The sequence below is a fragment of the Octopus bimaculoides genome, chromosome 22 (assembly GCF_046866305.1).
Source record: "Octopus bimaculoides isolate indiv1 chromosome 22, ASM4686630v1, whole genome shotgun sequence".
NCBI classification, from domain to species: Eukaryota; Metazoa; Mollusca; class Cephalopoda; order Octopoda; family Octopodidae; genus Octopus; species Octopus bimaculoides.
In genome coordinates, this window is record NC_142949.1 from 6104382 (window position 1) to 6123373 (window position 18992).

The 18992-nt window shown below is 35.4% G+C and overlaps 1 protein-coding gene across 4 annotated transcripts in view; it reads left to right on the forward strand.

Moving 5' to 3' along the window:
- LOC106869635 (uncharacterized) overlaps positions 1–18992 on the forward strand; it is a 272331-nt gene that overhangs the window by 146316 nt on the left and 107023 nt on the right. The window contains exon 1 of one of the 4 annotated variants that reach the window (XM_089339758.1): positions 9665–9735. The exons of the other annotated variants lie outside the window; for them this stretch is intronic. The gene's annotated coding sequence lies outside the window, so the exon portion shown is untranslated. Of the gene's footprint in view, positions 1–9664; positions 9736–18992 lie in introns of those variants that run through there. 4 annotated transcript variants of the gene reach the window in all.

Sequence of the window (18992 nt, forward strand, 5' to 3'; positions counted from 1 at the left end):
CAGCTATTACAATGGCTGTTGTAGAACACTCTCTGACATATCCAGGAAGTTTCCAAGTTCAATGTTGTTTATCGATGATTTGTTATTCCTGTCTTTGCTGCTGCCAATGTCAGGGAACGTCAATATTTTGACAAGGTCTTTATTTGGATAACACTTGCTGTTTTATTTAACCACTTCAGTTCATGAGCCGGCGACTAGAGCCTTTGTGTGGTCACTTGACATGCTAGAAATGGCTGTCAAATCTCCCGCAAACGAAACCCTACCATTATAGCTCCCCCCCTTTTTTCTTTCTTGATTCCTATTCTACTGCTCTGCACTTGCAAAGGCCTGTGGAATAATTAGAAAGTAAAAAAAAAAAAAAAAAAAAAAAACTACTTCAAAAACAAGTAAAGGTTGGTGACAGGAAAAGCGTCCAGTGAGAAAATCCTACCTCAAATAAGTCCTTATTCAATCCATGCCAGCATGGAAAAACTGGCATTAAACAAACAAACAATAGACATACATATAGTAATTAAAACAAACGTTATGCTTGCAACTTCTGTCTGTCAGAAATATCAAAAGTTGTTCCTATTTATGATAATATATTCCAGATATACTTATGTTCTTAGTGATCAGCTATACCTATGACCTTATATGTCAGATGTACTTATGACCTTAAGGGTCGGGTGTACTTTTATACTTTTATATATCACACACATATTTTGTGACTTGATATTCCAGACTTTTAATTCTTTATTATAGTTATAAGATTGTTAGTCTGGTATGTTTATGACCTGAATTGTCTGTTACATTTCTCGTGTTGATGAAACTGGGGTAACTATTCTTAGCCATTGATGAAACTGAAGTAACTGGAATAACGTTCTTGGTCATCGATGAAACTCGGGGTGACCATTTTTAGCCGTTCATGTAACTGTGGTAACCTTCTTTAGTTTCCAGTGAAACTGGAGCAACCATTATTAACCATGGGGTAACACGATTCTTAGCCATCAATGAAACTTGGGTACACCATTCTCAGCCATCGTTGAATCTGCAGTAACTAGGATAACCATTGTTAGCCATTGTCAAGACAGCATAATGTGATGTGAGGTAGATTTGGATGCCATTTTTGTAGGTTGGGCAATCACATAGAAGCTGCTTCTTAGCTAGGAATTTATTGAGGCAAATATCTTCAAGTGAAGACAAAAAACTAAACTTCTGCTGATGAAGGCCTAATTATGCAGAAAGTGTTCAGAATTGTCTCCCTTGATTTTTTGGCCATGCAATAATGTTAGCTCCTAATTTTTCCTCAATTACTACATTTAACCCTTTTGTTACCGTAATTCTGTTGGAATACTCTACTTTTGTTTCAATTAAGTTTGAAAACTGAGTCATTTAGTAAAATATTTTACCATTAATCTTGTGCTTAGAACATCAACATAGAATTTTGATGGAAGGTTTTTTTTAGATCATTTTGACTCTGTTGTTAACATATTTCCCTTGACATTGCAATCTGTCAAAAGAGATTGATAGAATAAGTACTAGCATAAAAAAAAAAATAAACAAATAAGTACCGGGGTTGATTTCTTTGACTGAAACCCTTCAGGGCAGTGACCCAGAATGGCTGCAGTCCAATGAGTGAAATGAGTAAAAGACTGCCTCCTTGATGAAGGCTTGCCTAGGGCTTAACAACAACAACAACAACAACACTGCATGCAATTTTTTAGTGATTGATTAATTAATTAATTACACTGCAAATGTAAATGACATGCATTTCTAATCAGTCTGTTTTTCCTAACTGTTTTAGACAATCTGCTAGCTGTAATTAAAATTTTAAAATGCATTTTGGTTCGTAGCCAGTAAGTAGACTTAACAATGCCTCTTTTCAACTCTTCTCTGGCAGAACATCTGTTGGTAGAACCGCCTTAAGCAAGATTTAACATCCTCTGACATCCATCTGAAGTAAATAAATTAAATAAATAAATAAATGATAAATAATAATAATAATAATGGCTTTGGATTTTGGCTCAAGGCCAGTAATTTCAGAGAAGGAAGTAAGTTGATTACATCGAGCCCAGCGAATCAACCGATACTTACTTTATCAACCCGGAAGGATGAATGGCAAAGACAACCTTGGCGGAATTTGAACTCAGAACATAAGGACAGACAAAATGTCGCTAAGTGTTTTACCTGGGGTGCTAACGATTCTGCCAGCTCACCACCTTAAAATAATAATAATAATAATAATAATAGTAATAATAATAATAATAATAATAATTGTTGTTGTACTTGGGGATGGTCATATTGCCAGTTTAGCCAATAAAAACACACGCACTGTATATTTGGTGTTAATTTGCTTCAGCTTTATATTACTTTATATTACATTAATCCTATTTCGACCAGAATTCTTTCATCACACTTCTGTGACCTCATCAGTGGTCCTTTGCTTTCTTCTTTCTTATGTGTGTCTCACCTTGCTAACTATCAACCATTTTGTATAATAATAATTCTTTCTACTAAAGGCAGAAGGCCTGAAATTTGGCGGGACAGGAGTGGTCGATTACATTGGCTACCCAGTGTTTCACTGGTACTTAATTTATCAACCCTGAAAGGATGAAAGGCAAAGTTAACCTCAGTGAAATTTGAACTCAGAACGTAAGGAGGGACGAAATACCAATAAGCATTTTGCCCAGCATGCTAACGATTCTGCCAGCTCGCCCCCTTAGATGATAATAATAATAATAATAATAATAATAATAATAATGTTGTGATTGTTGTTTAGTTCCTGGCTCAGCCCTGATGGAGCAAACCTGTGATAAAAGGCAATCCAGTCATGGCCATCCTAGCTGAGTGTATCATGGTCTACATTATCCAATATGGTATTTCCTTTTTGTTTTTTATGCATCTGGCTACTGTTTCTTGCAGGTCAAGCAATGGCTACATGCAGTATATCAGCAGTAAAAATTGTGTGTGTGAGGGTGGATACACACATGCACAGGGGAAGGCTCTTTTACATTGATTTTCAGAATGGCATTGTAGGGTATATGTGGAGCACATTGCTGGCCATGATGATAGGGTACCCTGGAAGTTAAAAAGTTAAAGAACTCGTGATCCAAGTGATGGAATTACGAATCTCCATATTATTCATTTACATGTAGATTACCACTCAAATTGGTAGCGTAGCTGGAAGTGCAGCGCTCTTACAGGAAGATGTTGTAGCATTCAAATATAATTGAACACTAACGAATATACTCACACACACACACACACTCATGCATACGTATATATATGTTGTTTCTCTCTGTTGGGAAGTTGTCACGCATTAAAATAACACTGTCAATTATTCCTATATATAGACATGTCAGGACTACAAGCCAGAGTAAGGGAAAGAAACAATGGCAACCAATGTATGAATGAAGTTGGCAACGGTGGGGGGAGGATTCTTATTTGTAAAGTTAAGAGAGATTATTTATTTTTGAAGTAACAAAGGAATGGTAATACATAAATTATATATATATAAAAAAAATTATCTTCAGGAATGCAGGGGGGTGGGGGCGGTTATTGGAATGGGATGTAGGTTCAGTTTTTGCTATGGTAATGGGTTTTTCCTTGGCCTGTTAATAATGGAATTTTGTCTATTTTCTAAATAGAAGGATTTAGAGCTTAATATTTAAAAAGAAGTTTGGGTTTTTAAGAAATGCACCAAAAAAAAAAAAGAAAAAAAAAGAATATAATGGTTATTTTAGATATTACATCATATTGAGTATATTATACATATATATATATATATATATATATATACATATTATACATTATATGTATTACATACATTATATATATTTAATATGTACATATAATATATACACAATATATATATATATATATATATATATATATATATATATATATATATATATTATACATTATATGTATTACATTATATATATTTAATATATACATATAATATATACACAATATATATATATAGAATATATATATATATATATATATATATATATATATATATAGAATATATGTATTGATATTAAAAATACATTATTTAAAATGAATTTAGAAGCAACTAATTTAGGCATAGATGGTTGTATTTAGACAAGGACACAAAGAGATGGAAGGCTAGTTTTGTGAGAGAGAGATGGTTAGTGTGTGTCTATCCATTTCAGTTATACGAATACACTTCTGCTCTTGCCCTCTCACTCATACTCAAAACATATCCTCATGTTCCCTTATGTGCAAGTCTCGATAACACAAACACTGTTTCATGCATGAATGAGCCTAATAGGATATCTATATATATATATATGTATATATATATGAAAATCTATGTGGAACATGTATTTCATGTATATGAATTTTGTGAAGGTGGTTGAAATATTGTGTTTTATTTCTAGACAGGGGAAGCTTTTCACACGAGGCCTAGGAATAGATTGAAGTGTGCAAGAGATCGGAAGATATGCTTTTTTAAAAAAGAGTTCACCTACATATTGGCTAGGTGGGTAAGTGGTAATGGTGGTGGAAGATATATTGGTTTAAAGTGTCTGAAAGTTTTGTTTAATTTTAGGTTTGCATGAAGAGATTCTTTCAGATTTTCTACTAAAAGTTTTTTTGTTTTTTTTTGTATAAATAAAATTTCATAATGTCTCAGTGGTGGCCATCCAGTTTCTTCTACAGTTCTCTGTGTGTGTTGTATGTATATATTTATAAACACACACATACTATTTATCATCTAAATATAAATGCTTCATCCAAATGTAGAATTTGTGTTATTCAATTTCTCTGTCAGATGAATTTCCAATAGGAAATTCCTTACATGTCTGTCTAACATTTAAAACTTAGCAATTCTTATTAGCAAATGGAACATGTGTAATGGGGAATATTTAATGTGTAATACCAAAACATTTCCAGTTTTCTGTTTCGTTATACAATAACTCCACCAATAATGTTTCAGTAATTCTCAATTTTAATATGTATTTTGACTAACATACAGCAGCAACTGAGACTACAAATTGGATTGTAATAACAGAATAAGCAGATGTGCTTCAAAAGGAAACAGCTGGGGCTTACCCTAACTACCTACACACACACACACATATATGTATATATACAAACACACAGCTTTTTTTGTTGTTGGCACTCCGTCACCTACGACGTCGAGGGTTCCAGTTGATCCAATCAACGGAACAGCCTGCTCGTGAAATTAACGTGCAAGTGGCTGAGCACTCCACAGACACGTGTACCCTTAACGTAGTTCTCAGGGATATTCAGCATGACACAAACTGACAAGGCTGACCCTTTGAATTACAGGCACAACAGAAACAGGAAGTAAGAGTGAGAGAAAGTTGTGGTGACAGAATACAGCAGGGTTCGCCACCATCCCCTGCCGGAGCCTCGTGGAGCTATAGGTGTTTTCGCTCAATAAACACTCACAACGCCCGGTCTGGGAATCGAAACTGCAAACCTATGACTCCGAGTCCGCTGCCCTAACCACTGGGCCATTGCGCCTCCACTCACACACAGATACACACCAGATAAACTCTATCTTTATTGCAATTTGTATTAGCCTTGAGAGAGGTTGTCTTCACAATTGTCTGTATATTATTATCATCATCATCATGACCAATTTTCTGTATTTGTATGGGTCAGACAAAACTTGTTGAGACATATTTTCTATGGTTAGATGTCTTCCTGTTGCCAGCCATCACGTGTTTCTGACGAACATAATTAGTGTCCACCTTTATTCTGAAGTATACGCATATAGAGTTTTAACACCAGGTTATTAGTATCACTATGACTAAAAGAAACCTTAAAATATACATATATGTATCCTCTTGTGGTACCTACTAAACAGTTGGGTGGACATTAAGAATGAAGAATCTTGACCATTTTAGCTGCTAACTGAACACAGATTGACAACAATATACATTACCAACTATGGCTACATAGACGTTTTTCTTTTTATTCTATTCTTATATATTTACCTAGTTCCAACTTAACAAACTACCAATTCTACAATGACAGATTCATTCCATTGCTGAGTTTGGTAAAAGGATGGACATCCAACAGTGCTGACTGTCCAAAAACTCTGAGATACAGAGAGCCAACTAACCATTAGTAATGGAGGTTAATGGCGGTTGTCACATGTCATGATACCTAAGTAGTGGTCTACTCACTAGGGAGGCTGTCATATGTCAGCACTCCCTCATTTAAATGTTCTTTGAGCCAGCTTTAAACAACTAGAGCAAAATTAAGCTTCTTTGTGTGTGCTTTTGTGTATGTGTGTATAAAATATACACGTGTGTGTATACACACACATACACTCTATATACCTGTATGTAACTATTAATATTTCTCTACTTCTAATATACATATCTATCTATCTATCTATCTATCTATCTATCTATCTATCTATTTATCTATCTATCTATCTATCTATCTATCTATTTATCTATCTATTTATCTATCTATTTATCTATCTATTTATCTATCTATCTATTTATCTATTTATCTATCTATCTATCTATCTATCTATTTATCTATCTATCTATCTATCTATCTATCTATTTATCTATCTATTTATCTATCTATTTATCTATCTATCTATTTATCTATTTATCTATCTATCTATCTATCTATCTATCTATCTATCTATCTATCTATCTATCTATCTATCTATCTATCTATCTATCTATACTGGTGGTAAATTAAATTTCTAAAATTTTTTTTTGCTGCCCTATGATTTATTAATATTTATATATATATATATATATATATATATATATCATCATCATCATCATCATCGTTTAACGTCCGCTTTCCATGCTAGCATGGGTTGGACGACTTGACTGAGGACTGGTGAAACCGGATGGCAACACCAGGCTCCAATCTAAATTTGACAGAGTTTCTACAGCTGGATGCCCTTCCTAACGCCAACCACTCAGAGGTTTGCTCAACTAGTGCATATATAACTAGATGTCCATACATCATTTTAAGATCCACTTTTCTTTGCCTAATATATATATATATATATATATATAAAGGAGGCAGTTTGAATTTTGGATAATTCTTTATTTAGTGCTTTCATTCGTTAACCAAATTTTTCAACACAGAAATTAAAACCAAAATGGTTTCGGTTTTAATTTTTGTCTTGCAGAGTTTGCTTAACAAAATGAAAGCTTTAATAAAGAATATCCAAAATTCTAACTGCTTCCTTTTTCTCAATATACAATACATGTACACCACTTCAAACACACACTCTCTCCTCTCTTTCTCTCTCTCTCTCTCTCTCTCTCTCTCTCTCTCTCTCTCTCTATATATATATATATATATATATATATATATATATACATATATATATATATATATATATGTATGTATGTATGTGTACAAACATGGTGGTGACACAGCATGACCACAATCCGATGAGCAAAACAAAAATTAAAATAAAACATGTATGTTTATGTATAAATATGGATGTTCATGTATCTCTCCTACATTACATACATTCATACATGCTCTCATTATCAATCTGTCTATCTATTCATTCGTCCACCCACATGTACATATGCACAGTTTAAATGAAGGCTATACTCCACATATTGAGAATTACCTTGTTTTTGTATTTTGTTTTTTTTTACAAACTGTAAGATTTGAAAGCATTTCTTTATGTATACAATGCATGATTGCTGTTATTTGTATATATATATATTTACCTCTTTTATTGATTTTGGTTTTTAAAGTATTTTATTATTTAAAACCTAATTTTTTTTACATTCATGTCTCAGAAATTGTCATGGCCTAGAAGACATTTATTTTTTCCTATTTTCCTACTTCTCAATGTACTTTTATTATTTCAACCATTTATTCTTCCTGTCAACCAATGTCATCTGTTATCTTTTATCTTTTTCTCCTTTTACTTGTTTCAGTCATTAGACTGTGGCCATACTGGGGCACCGCTTTGAAGGAATGTGTAGTCGAATGATTCGACCCTGCCCCATTCCCTAGTAATTATTTTGTTTTTTTTAAGCCTGGTATTTATTTTATTGGTCTCTTTTACCAAATTGCTAAGTTACTGGGATATATAAACACCACCAGTTGTCAAGCGGGTTGCAGGGCAACTAAGGGCCATAAAGATACATAAATACATACATCATCATCATCATCATCCTTTAATGTCCATTTTCCATGCTGGCCTGGTTTGATCAGAGATGCACGAGGTTCCAGTCTGATTTGGCTTGGTTTCTATGACTCGGTGCTATCACGTAATTCTGAGACGGATGCTTTTTATGTGGCACCACGACAAGTGCTTTCTTCGTGGCACTAGCACCGTTCACAAGGCTTTGGTAGGCCCTCAGTTGTAGTGGAAGACACTTGCCCGAAGTGCCACGCAGTGGAACAGAATCCAGAACCATTTGGTTTGAAAGCAAGCTTTTTAATATACAGCTATGCCTGCACCTACATATATATGTGTGTATATATGTATATATATATACTCTTTTACTCTTTACTCTTTTACTTGTTTCAGTCATTTGACTGCGGCCATGCTGGAGCACTACCTTTAGTCAAGCAAATCGACCCAAGGACTTATTTTTTGGAAGCCTAGTACTTATTCTATCGATCTCTTTTGCCGAACCGCTAAGTTACGGGGACGCAAACACACCAGCATCGGTTGTCAAGCGATGTTGGGGGGACAAACACAGACACACAAACATATCCACACACACACATACATATATACGACGGGCTTTTTTCAGTTTCCGTCTACCAAATCCACTCACAAGGCTTTGGTCGGCCTGAGGCTATAGTAGAAGACACTTGCCCAAGGTGCCACACAGAGGGAATGAACCCGGAACCATGTGGTTGGTAAGCAAGCTATTTACCACACAGTGTTTTAATCATTTGACTGCAGCCATGCTGGAGTACCGCCTTTAGTCGAACAAATCAACCCCCAGGACTTTTTCTTTGTAAGCCTAGTACTTATTCTGTTGTCCTCTTTTGCTGAACTGCAAAGTTACAGGGATGTAAATATACCTACATCGGTTGTCAAGCGATGGTGGGAGGATAAATAGACACACTAACACACACACACACACACACACATATATATACAACGGGCTTCTTTCAGTTTATAAATTTATTTTCTTTATCATATTTCTTTGTTTATATTACTTCCATCAAGCCTGTAACAATTTAGCCTCTTGTCTCTAAACTCTAGAGCATCCATAATCACTATTATATACAATGGGGATGAAGGTACATTGTTGTGAGAAGGCATCGACATGGCTGTTTGGTTAAGAAGCTTACTTCCTTACTATGGTGTTTACGTGTTCAGTCCTAGCGCATAGCACCTTCAACTAGTGTTTTCTACTCTTTTATTATACAACTCTGGGCTGACCAAAGCCTAGTGAGTGAATTTGGAAGAGTGAAAATGAGAGTAATCCATTATATGTGTATGTGTGTGTGTGTGCGTGTGCGCGCGTGTGTGTGTGCGTGTGTGTGTGTGTGTGTGTGTGTGTTTAGAACAAGAACAAGAAGGAAAGTAGAGCAGATGAGGAGTAGAGAGAGAGAGAGTGAGGAGGGAGAAATGTAGCTAGATAGAGAAGGGGAGGGAGAAAGAGAAAAACGGAATATACTCCTACGTAAAGAGAGGGAGTGGAGTTAGTTTGAGCAGACGACACATCAATCACGTGACTAACATTTACGAGACCAGACGACACCGACGACACCGTATGTATGTGTATGGACGTAAGTATGTATGTGTTTGCTCATAACTTCCTGAAAAATGGATATTTCTTGACGAAATCTTCTACAAATACGCTTTAGATTAGTGGCTTTTATTTTATTTTTTTTTGTATTCTTTTACTCTTTTACTTGTTTTAGTCATTTGACTGCGGCCATACTGGAGCACCGCCCTTAGTCTTTGTAAGCCTAGTACTTATTCTCTAGGTCTATTTTGCCGAACCGTTAACTTACGGGGACGTAAACACACCAACATCAGTTATCGAGCGATGTTGGGTGGGGGGACAAACAGACACACACACACACACACACACACACACACACACATGATGGGCTTCTTTCAGTTTCTATCTACCAAAGCCACTCGCAAGGCTTTTTTAATCATTTCAATAATTGTTCACATTATTAGAAGTATATCGTTTTGGCCAATTAAAATTTTTATATATATATATATATATATATATATATATACTCTTTTATTCTTTTACTTGTTTCAGTCATTTGACTGCGGCCATGCTGGAGCACCGCCTTTAGTCGAGAAAATCTACCCCAGGACTTATTCTTTGTAAGCCTAGTACTTATTCTATCAGCCACCTTTTGCCGAACCGCTAAGTTACGTGGACATAAACACACCAGCATCGGTTGTCAAGCGATGTTGGGGGGACAAACACAGATACACAAACACACACACACATACATATATATATACATATATACGACGGGCTTCTTTCAGTTTCCATCTACCAAATCCACTCACAAGGCTTTGGTCGGCCCGAGGCTATAGTAGAAGACACTTGCCCAAGGTGCCACGCAGTGGGACTGAACCCGGAACCATGTGGTTGGTAAGCAAGCTACTTACCACACAGCCACTCCTACGCCTATATATATATATATATATATATATATATATATAGCTGCAAAATTATCACAGAACTGTTACTCAAAGTTTCATGTTCCTCTTAGTCGGGTAGTTGTGATAAATACTGTCAGATGAATGGCAACATGAAACTCTGAGTAACAGTTCTGTGATAATTTTTCAACTTTGATAAAAAAGAAAGTATATTACTCTACCATTGGTATTCGAGTACTATTTTTCCACCTTGTTTTACCCTTATGTGCTCACCTGTGTGTGTGTGTATACACATATGTATGATCATCTTGTCTATGTTTCAGGTGTAATGTATTCAGAACCACATTATTGTGTCGCCTTTCCCTTTCTAAGATGTTTAGGTGTGTCTTTGGCCAAATATTTGACTGCTGTTTCTAAGAAGTTGAGCAACCACATAGAGCCTAATCTAATGTTAAAATGTCATAGTTTTGTTATTAGAGAGAGAGACGAACAGACTGAAAAAGGTAGACTATAGACAAAATGGTGTTTGGGAGAGATGGAAAGAAAGCGAGAAGGAGTAGAACAAGGGAGAAAGACTGATATAAGACATAAATAGGGACAGAAAAGGAAAATATTGGCTATAGTTGGCAGGGGAAATGTGCAAGAGAACTTCCTTGGGAATCTTCCATTGTAGAGACACAAATATTTTCCATGTCTCTTGTTTTCACAAATTATTTCTGCTACAATTAAGATAGTAACAGTTTTAAACCTAAGCTAATTTTTTTTTCAATCTGTTTTGCTATCTTTTTTTTTTCCCCTACCATTTTTTTCAACTGACTGTTCCCTATTCGTTTCAGTCATTAGGCCGCAGTCATGCTGGAGCACTGCCTTTAAAAGTTTAGTCAAGCAAATTTGCCCCCTGTACTTATTTTTAAAGCCTGGTACTTATTCTGTCGGTCTCTTTTGCTGAACTGCAAGCTCATTGGGACATAAACAAAGCAACACCAGTTAAGCGGTGGTAGGAGGACAATAACACACATACCCACATACATACATACATACATACACACACACCCACAAACCCACCCACCCACCCATCCATCCATCCATCCTTCCTTCCTTCCTTCCTCTTTCAGTTTACATCTACCAAATTCACTCCCCTGGCTGTGTTTGGCCTGGGGCTACAGCAGGAGACACTTACCCAAGATGCTGCGCAGTGGGACTGAACCCTAGACTATGTGATTGAGAAGCATGCTTCTTAACCACACAGCCACGCTTGCACCAATGTTTGTTTTTTTCCCCCTCTCTTTTTCTCTTATTTTCTAACATTCAATTTATAATGACCAAATATGGTAGTCTCTGTTAATAGATGAATTTATTTATTTATTGTTGTATATTCGTTTATTTTATGTTTTCTCCATGTTTTTTTCGCCATTCTTCATGACCTACCTACTCCACATCGACAGAGCATTACACACACACACACACACCATATATATTTCCCTATCTCTGTCTCTCTCTCTCATTCTCTCCTTAATTAGTACATGCTGTTTTAACTAGGTCGCGATATCTTTACATATGATAATACCACACACACTATTTAGACAATAACTAACCAACCACACTACACTGAGTTAGTATATGGAAACTTCATCTCTTTTACAAGAAAGATATCAGGAGGGGGGGGGGACCTCTCTCTCTCTCTCTCTCTCTCATGAGAGCAAACTGGTAATCATTTTGGGGTAATCCCCTTTATATATATATATATATATATATATATATATATATATATATATTTCGTTTTTGGATTTGGTTTTGGTTTGCAGGCACGATAAGAAAATGAATATATATATATATATATATATATATATATATATATAATAATTTTCCCAGAGGAAAATTTAAAAGTTTAAAAACCTTATATATATATATATATATATATATATATATATATATATGTACATGCACGTAAATACACGCACATCCAGAGTCATATCTCAATTTAGGTCGGTTCCAAGACGTACGACTCAACTTGTAAACGATATAACATGAAAAATCCATTTTTCAAAATTTATTAGCCTATATCTGTTTTGATAAATGGGCTGCACATATTTTCACATATTTTATTTGATTTTTACCATTTCAGTATTAGTTTCTTTAAAATTATGCTTTTAAATGTCTGCTGAGACCCGACAAAGAATCATAAAAGACATTACTCAAAACAACATAAGTTGAGATATGCTTGTTATCACATTCTTGCTTTCGACCTACGTCTGACTGCTGGATGTGTTTTTCTCAAGCAACAAACCGGACAAGTAAAATATAGTCAGTCTTCCTCCTATCCACCTGGTTGACTTATTATTCTTCATCCTAGTGTTTGTTCACTATTTAAACTATCAGAAGGACCGGAATAATATACCCAGGGCGCCTGCTGTAAGAAAAACAAATAGTAAAAAATGGGGGTACTAACATGATATATGTGATGACATTTTAATTAAGACATTTTTGATTACTTAAATTTGCATTTGTTGTGAGGAGGAAAAAGAATCCGTCATCTTTAATAATTCTGGTCAAAAAAGGCAAGGGAGACAACTCAGTTATTTAAATTGATTTAAATTCTTTTTAAGGTCTACAAATTATTTTTAATTAATTTAAATGCCAGTTTTGTTTTCATTGCCTTCTCATGACCTGAATTAATCAAATCAATAATCATGATGATTATATATATATTTTTTTAAAGAAATTGTTTGAATACAAAAAGGGACGTTTGCATGTAAAGTTCTCTGTTAGAAAAATTTAAGAATGGTGTGTCGGAAGACTGTGGATGAAGCGAAGCGATATAAAACATTCCAACACAAGGGATTCTGCCACCCGAAATGTTGCAACTCCCCACTCCTTAAGGCATACTAACCTTTATTTTTATATTACAAATTTCCTTGCTCTAAGACCACATGTCCCCCCCTCTTCTGAACTTGCCCTTCACTTTGGCCTTGCTTGAAGCTTGGCATGGTCTTTCTCACTAACCCTGCCGCCCCCTTTCCTGTTCCTAACTTTTCTCCCCTTTCATTGATTTTGTACCCTTCTTGTTTCTTATATCAATTTCCCCCATTTATTAACTGAAGTTCATGCAAATATTCTTTAAATATTTCCTTTTTCATGTAGGCACAGGCATAGCCATGTGGTTAAGAAGTTTGCCTTGCAACTACATTGTTTCGAGTTCAATCCCACTGTGCGGCAACTCACACAAGGATCTTTTACTATAGACCCAGGCCAACCATTGTCTTGTGAATGGATGTGGTAGATGGAAACTGTGTATGTGTATATATATGTATATACATATGTGTGTGTGCATATATACATCCCCGTAACTTAGCGGTTCGGCAAAAGAGACCAATAGAATAAGTACTAGGCTTACAAAGAATAAGTCCTGGGGGTCGATTTACTCTACTAAAGGCGGTGCTCCAGCATGGCCGCAGTCAAATGACTGAAACAAGTAAAAGAGTTAATTGAGGCTAACATTATGTAGACAAAAGACAATATTTAATTAATTGAAATTATATCGTTTGTGATTAATTCTGCTTCAGTAGCAGCTAGTGCGGTCAATGAAGGACAAAACTTGAGGGAGTAATCTGTTGCTATTTCTAGCAGGTGAGGCAAACCATGCAGAGAGGCTTTGCTTATTCATTGGTTCTTGAGCCAGCAGGCATAATGAGTGTGTGTGTCCAGTCATAACTACTTTGTGAGCATTGCTGTAATGTAGGTCACACTCCAAGTCTTGTAGATGCAGGGGAGGAGGGATCAGGTTTGAAATATTTTCTGGGTCCTAATAAGAAGAGAAATCGTTGTGTTTTTGTTGTTAGTTTCGACACCATTATGTGTGTATGTGTGTGACTGCCATAGAAGAAGGTCATTATTAAACAGGCTGGGTAGATTTGTTGAAATTTGGTAGTTTTAGCTGAGAATGTATAGTCCTATATACATGTTTCCTTTGTAGAATGTAATATAGCAAAAAAAAAAGGTCGAAGGCTGCCCGACTTTTTTTTCTATCCCAAAGGGTTTTTTTTCAATCCAATATTTACATGCTATTATTCATCACTTTATTTATACTTCTCGAGCCAATTCCAAGAGAGAAATTTTTTCATGTTCTAATGAAAGTTTATAAATTCTTTCAACGTTAACATTACACACACATATATATTTGTGTAATATTGTAATGTATATTACCATATACATTTGTTTGTGTAATTTGTGAGTGTACGTGTGTGTGTGTTTGTGTATATATATGTATATATGTATATATATATATATATATATATATATATATATATATATATATATATATGTATATATGTATATACACACATATAGCACAAACAATTGTGTATGTAAGTATATATATAACACAATTGTGTAAGTGTGTATATATATATATATATATATATAAAACCATATTGAACAAGCAAGCCTGTATATGTGTGCGTGTGTGTGTGTGTGTGTGTGTATGTATATATATATATATATATATATATATATAATAATAATAATAATATTGAACAAGCAAGCATGTGTGTCTGTGTGTGTGTATATATATATATATATATATATATATATATATATATATATATTTATATATACACAAATAAATGTAGATATACATGCATGCATATACACACAAACATTTGTGTGAGGAGGAGCTGTGTGTATGTGTGTTAGATAATAATAGGAAGTAGGGACAGACTGAAAGACCTCTCCCCCACCCCCCAACACTATCTACTTTAGATTCTGTAGTTAGATCTGTTTAATATCTTTATGCCTGTCAGCAGTGCAGGTTGACATGAACGCATTTTCTAGATTAGATTGCTGTGTGTGTGTGTGTGCGTGCGTGCACATGTATGTGCGTGCGTATGTGTGTATGGGGCTCTTGAATCAGCTATGCTCGGCTATGCTATATACATATATGTATATATATATACACACACACATACATGCATATATAGACATGTATATAGACGTGTGTGTGTGTGTGTGTATATATATATATATATACACATAATCACATGTATTTACGCACAGTAATATGTATATATATATAATGTGTATATATACAAATACATCCATACACACATATATATAATATTGCATATACATATTCCTGTGTAGATGCTTTTCATCCTTTGTGTGTGTATGTATGGATGTATATATAATATATCTATATATATGTATATAGCATAAACGTACTGTTATTTAGCTGCATTTCATCATATACACACAAAGAAACACACCATCTAAACAAGAATATGTTTATGTTATAAGAACCCAAAATCGAAATAGAATTTGCATTTTTCTTAAAAGATTTATCTTTTTCTTTTTTTTTCTTTTCTGTTTTATAATAAGCAAGCATGACAATGTAACTAACATTCCTATATCATTAACTTTGTACTTATTCTGCACCAGCTAAGTTTGATCCGGGTTTTATAGAAAGCATATGTCCCGATTTTAAATTACCAAATGTTGTACAGTGCTTTTGGAATGCAAGAAGTCAATGGCGTCATTAACTGCTTAATGTTTGTTGGGTTTTTTTTTCTCTCTCACTTTTTATCATTTTTTTTTTTTTTGAAATTGTATTTTTTTCTTCTGTGATTTATGTTTATCATAATTCTATTTTATTTTATTGTATTATTATTAATATTATCACCTTTATTATAATCGTCATCGTTACGTTCTGAGTTCAAATTCTGTCGAGTCCTTTTATCCCTTTGATGTTGATAAAATAGGTACCAGTTGAACCCTGGAGTTGCCTTTCATCCTTTCTCATCATCATCATCATCATCATCATCATCATCATCATTGTTGTTTAACGTCTGCTTTCCATGCTGGCATGGGTTGCACAGTTTGACTGAGGTTTGGCAAGCCAGATGGCTGCACCATGCTCCAATCTGATCTGGCAGAGTTTCTACAGCTGAAAGCCCTTCCTAATGCCAACCACCCTGTGAGTGTAGTAGATGCTTTTTACATGCCACCAGCACGAGGGCCAGTCAGCCGGTACTGGCATCAGCCACATTCGAATGGTGCTTTTTACGTGCTACCGGCACAGGAACCAGTCAGGTGGCACGGTAATGACCACACTTGAATGGTGATTTTTACATGCCACTGGCATGGGAACCAGTCTGTTGGCACTGTGACAATCATGTTCAAATGGTGCTTTTTACGTGTCACTGACACAAGACCAGTCAGGCAGTCGATGAAATAAGCACCAGTTGAGTACCTGAGTCTATGTAATCAACTGGCCCTTTCCCCCAAAATTTCAGGCCTAGTGCCTATAGTAGAAAGGATTATTATTGTTATTAAGAAGGCAGTGAGCTGGCAGAATTGTTAGCATGTTGGACAAAATGCTTAGCGGTATTTCGTCTGTTGCTACATTATGGGTTCAAATTTCCGCGCAGGTCGGCTTTACTGTTCAACCTTTTTGGATCAGTAAAATAAGTACCAGTTGAACACTGGGGTCGATGTAATCAGCTCATCTCCTCTCCCAAAATTGCTGCCCTTGTGCAAAAATTTGAAACCCTGATTATTTTTTTTTATTATTATTATTATTATTATTATTATTATTATTATTATTATTATTATTATTTATGGCAATATTGGTTGATGAATAAATGTATCTTCAATCAGAAAGTAAACAACATCAAATGAACCTATTAAGTATTATTTTCAGTGGAATGGGAGTGAATATGTTGTTGTTGTTGAGTCGAAGGTTAGTCCTGATCCAGTTGATATTTCAGCCATCACTAATGTCTGTAAGATGTGATGTCAACCAACATAAAGTTATGATGGATGTCGTCAGCATTGGGTTGCGATATAATCAACATTCTGGAGTTGTGATGTCACCAACGTCATTGAGTTGTGATGTCACCAATGTCATTAAGTTGTTGTTTCACCAGCGTCATTGAGTTGTGATGTCACCAACGTCATTGAGTTGTGATATCACCAACATCATTGAGTTGTGATGTCACCAATGTCATTAAGTTGTGATGTCACCTACATCGAGTTGTGATTTCACCAACGTCATTGAGTTGTGATGTCACCAATGTCATTAAGTTGTTGTTTCACCAGCGTCATTGAGTTGTGATGTCACCAACGTCATTGAGTTGTGATATCACCAACATCATTGAGTTGTGATGTCACCAATGTCATTAAGTTGTGATGTCACCTACATCGAGTTGTGATTTCACCAACGTCATTGAGTTGTGATGTCACCAATGTCATTAAGTTGTCATTTCACCAGCATCATTGAGTTGTGATGTCGCCAACGCCATTGAGCTGTGACATCATTAGTGTCACCGACGTCATTAGTATTGTGACATCAACGTCATATTATTTCACTAAAACATTGCTGCTGCTGCTGTGATTTTGCTAATGTCGTTTCTGTTGTGTGTGTCCACTAATGACACTGCTCTTGTGATGTCACTAACACTAATGGTATGAAAAAACGAAGGTTTGTTATTTTGGAATAATTATTTTGAATTAGATTCGATTAGAAAATAGATATGTTAGTCATGCGATGTTAATGTCATTCTGATTTATTGTTTTAGAAGATGAATAGCAAGGGAAAATTAGATTGGGAATTGGTGCGGCTTGTTATTGTTGTTGTAGTAATGGTGGTGGTGGTGGCGGTAACTGTAGTTGTTGTAGTAGGAGTAGTAGTTACTGTGAGGACAACTTTAATTGTTGTTGGTGACAGGTAGTGGAAGTGGTTTTAGTGTTGTTTGTAGTAGTAGTGGTGATGATGGTGGTTGTTGTTGTTGTTATAGTGGAGACAATGTTAGTTGTTGTCAGTGACAGAAGTGATGGAAGTGGCTTTCGTGTTGTGTAGTAAGGGTGGTAGAAGTGGGTTATTGCTGTGGTTGTGTGGAAGTATGCTTGAATGGATTTATATCTATGTATTGGAGTACATGCCACCCTAGTTCTGGTGTCATAGAGTTCTCAGCTCCTCCTATTGTAAGGTTACTTACTGCTTTGAGATATCATAGATGTAAGTGATACAGAAGACAAGGTATTCAGTTCAGTACCTCACTTTTCCATACAGTGAGTGGGTGGTGGTTGGGAGATTTAACTCTTTAGCATTCACAGTCTTCTGTCAAATACATTGCTCATTTACTCTTTTACTTGTTTCAGTCATTTGACTGCGACCATGCTGGAGCACCGCCTTTAGTCGAGCAAGTCGACCCCGGGACTTATTCTTTGTAAGCCTAGTACTTATTCTATCGGTCTCTTTTTGCCGAACCGCTAATGGACGGGGACATAAACACACCAGCATCGGTTGTCAAGCAATGCTAGCAGGACAAGCACTGACACACAAACACACACACACACACACACACACACACACATATATATATATATATATATATATATATATATATACATATTTCTA